Source organism: Myotis brandtii, unplaced genomic scaffold, assembly GCF_000412655.1.
Source record: "Myotis brandtii unplaced genomic scaffold, ASM41265v1 scaffold846, whole genome shotgun sequence".
Taxonomy (NCBI): domain Eukaryota; kingdom Metazoa; phylum Chordata; class Mammalia; order Chiroptera; family Vespertilionidae; genus Myotis; species Myotis brandtii.
The window spans coordinates 12233-15950 of NW_005371437.1; positions in this window are offsets into that span (position 1 = coordinate 12233).

The window sequence follows — 3718 nt, forward strand, 5'->3', positions numbered from 1 at the left end:
AGGTCATCTCATGAAAGGAGGGCTCCTTGTCATTGAGTTCAAAAAATGACACTTTCACAATTTCCATACATACCCTACTAGTCCCATATGGCACACAAACAAGCACATGCTGAGAAGTTACCTCTTTATTAATAACACAACTGCAAAAAAAAAAAAATAACACAACTGCCGAGGAGGTGAGGGCGGCATACGTGACATGAGTGCCATAAGGGTCAGTGTCACCAGACAAACTGATATCCACTCAGGATCCTGAACAGGATGGCATTCTAGGATTCTCCAACACTGTAAATATAGGTGGTTCAGGGTAGCAGGTGATGCATTCCTCAGCACCGATATGTCTCATTCCTCCAATCCTTGGCCCTCTTATTCTTAAACCAATCCTACAATGGCAAAGGAAAAAGAATTGGTTTAGCATATAGGAAAATTAGTGTCATTGTAGAAAAAAAATCACAACATGCAACATTATATGCCATTGAGACAACTGCATCAGAAGCTATTTACTTATTGCTAAAGTATCTCAGCAAAGTTGACACCACCTTAGCCTTCGTCTCAACCTTGGTGTGCAACGGTTATGTTCCAAGGACTGCAATAGGCTTATTGCTCCCAATTTTAATATTTTTCCAGGTGTTGGAAGCAGGTCTAGTCTGAGTTGCACCATTGCTTGGTAACAGGATAATGAAAGGTATGTATCATGACAGCTGACTCTCAGTCGTTCAACTAGCTTCTGCCCCCTCCTCCCTAGGGATAGTGTCACATTGTGTGTGAGAATTTAGTCATGGTAAATACTGGGCCCTATTTAAAGTCATAATGAGGCTAAAGGCTCCCTATTTTAAAATCCTATCTTCCACCTGAAGTAAATAATTTATTAGGAAGGAGCACATTGGCTTTCTAGACCCAAGGTTTCCTTCAGAGATATTTAAGGGGTCATTAATCCTCTGAAACCTCTTGCGAGTTCAAAAGGTGCTCCCGCAAGGAAGGCCAGTCATGGGATCTCAAGGAATTTGTGGCTTGTCTACTGGGGCATGAGAATTGCTGAAATCCCTGGCCACTGCCTTGACATTTTATCACTGTTGAGCTCAAATCTACCAAAGCGCCAAATGACTAAACATACTCAAAAACATACTTGGCCAACCAAAAGTTTATGGGAAAGAGGCATATCATTTTAACTGTTGTCAATTATTTTTTCTTAAATCCTCACACGAGACTATATTTGTTGATTTTCAGAAAGGGGGAGAGAGAGAGCATCAACGAGGGAGAGAAACATCAAGCCATTGCCTCCTGTACAAAATAGAACCCAGAATGGAGTCCTGACCCGGAATCAAAGCCTCAATCCTTTTTGTGCATGTAACGTGATCCCACCAACTGAGAAATCCAGCCAGTGAGTGCATAATCATTGTTAATTATTCACTCCACCCTGGTCCATCTACAAACCCTCCTAGGCTAAGGACCAGGTCAACTCACTCTGCTCTCTGACTACAGTTCCAGGACCCTGCACCAGAGCTGCTGTGCTCCACTATTTTTGGTTGTCACAGGTGCTGCTGTTCAACCAGGAGTCCCAATCCCATCCCTTAGTCATAAGGCACAGGTGGAACAGGCATTTCAGTAAGATAATCAATGACCAGGGTGAGTGATCCTAAACAGTTTCCTCCCTGAATGTCTGCCAACTTTTCCCTCAAACAAACAAAACTTTTGTTTAGACTAGACCAGTGGTTGGCAAACTGTGGCTCGCGAGCCACATGCGGCTCTTTGGCCCCTTGAGTGTGGCTCTTCCACAAAATACCGACTTCTGCGCATGGGCCACAAAGTTTCAATCGCACTGTACGTGCGCGCCCGCACGTGGTATTTTGTGGAAGAGCCACACTCAAGGGGCCAAAGAGCCGCATGTGGCTCGCGAGCCACAGTTTGCCGACCACTGGCATAGGCCAGTGATAGCGAACCTATAACACGCGTGTCAGAGGTGACACACGAACTCATTTTTTTGGTTGATTTTTCTTTGTTCAATGGCATTTAAATATATAAAGTAAATATCAAAAATATAAGTCTTTGTTTTACTATGGTTGCAATCATAGTGGGTCTGTATTCCCAGTACTTGTTTCACAAAGCTGTTCTATTAGCAAAGGAAAGGAGGAAACCCCTGTAGTAAAATTCCTGTGGAAATTCATCTGTAGGGTTTGGAAATGGATGAGAACACTAAGTTTCCCCCGATTTGTTTCTTGAGGCTCCTATTCCCTTCTGAATGCCAATGAGAGAGCAGGATGGAAGCCCAGGGAAGGGGTAAAGCAGGTCCCAGAGCCTCAAGTTCTTTCCTTCCTTCTGCACATGCCTTGCCAGCCTGAGAAAGTGCTCCCAGGCTCCTCCCGAACTTTCCAACCTGAGCCAGGCCTGTGAGCCCAGTCTGTGGTGCCAGATCTCAGTGGTCTGCCTGCTTGGGCTGCAGCCCATCTCCATCACTGCACTCACACATGCATGTGTAGCAAAGCTCAGGAACCCATCCTGATTGTCTTCACTTTCCTTGTGCAAACATCACTTTGATACAAGTTTTGATCCCAGGACCTACCAGTTAGTCATCTCAGCCTGCAAGACTGAAAAAAGTATTTGAAATTAACACAGCTATGGCTCTATCTTAAATGGGGGTACATTCTGCCACCAAACATATTCCACAAAACTGGAGTCTTAAAAACAGTAACATCAAAATGGAACAAAAAAATCCTTAAATGATAGAAATTCCTCATGAGCATATTCACTTATGAATTGCATAGATTCATAACATTAAATTTGTGTAGGATCTGAAAGGCCTATTTTGACTGTATGTAACTCTTATCAAACCTTTTCACCCTTCTTAGCTCAATTCATATTACTTTTAGCTCATTTGTTTCATTCTGTAGGACTTCCAAAGCTAGTAAAATTCCCTCATTCTCACCATGAGATTATCCTAGCAATGTTTTCAGGTTGATACAGCAAAGGGTTTCTGAAAAGTGAAATTTGGGGGTGCCACTCTTTACAGAGCCTTACCAAACATTTAAAAACAAAAGGAGGAGAACCAGGTGATGGAACACGTAAGTTATCTTCCCCTACCAGCCTCAGCTTAATTAAACATAGTGGTTCATACAGAGCTGCGATTTTCCAGTTTTTTTCATCTCATGGCACATAAACTAATTACTAACACTCTGTGGCACACCAAAAAATATATATTGTATGTTTTGCCCATCTGAAAAAAAGGTATAATTTTGATTCATTTACACTGGATGGCTATTGTTGTGCTGACTGTTGTCAGTTTTGTATATGACAATGTAAGTGAAAAGAGGTCACTGTCCCTGACTAAACAGTTAGGTATTGCATGTTTCAAAAATTCCTGCAGCACTCCAATGTGCCTGCCACAGCACACAGGCTGAACATTGCCGATATTGAGTGTTCTCTGGATAAGTTACTGCATCACCCTAATACTTATAAATGCATTGATTTAGCTAAGAACTTAAGCTTGGATTTAAATAATTTAGTGCCATTCGACCCTCCTATAAGCTGCTCCTCTATACATTAATCTGAATTCTTCTAAAGTCAGACTGAGCCCCAACATGACTCCACACAGAAGTGCACCTTAAAGAATACCTGTGCTAGGAGTTGCACTTTATTGAATGTACTGATGGGGCTCCAGGTAGGCCGCCCCCAAATCTGTAGATGTGGCATACTGGTTGTTTTTACTGAAAGTTACTGAGAAAGA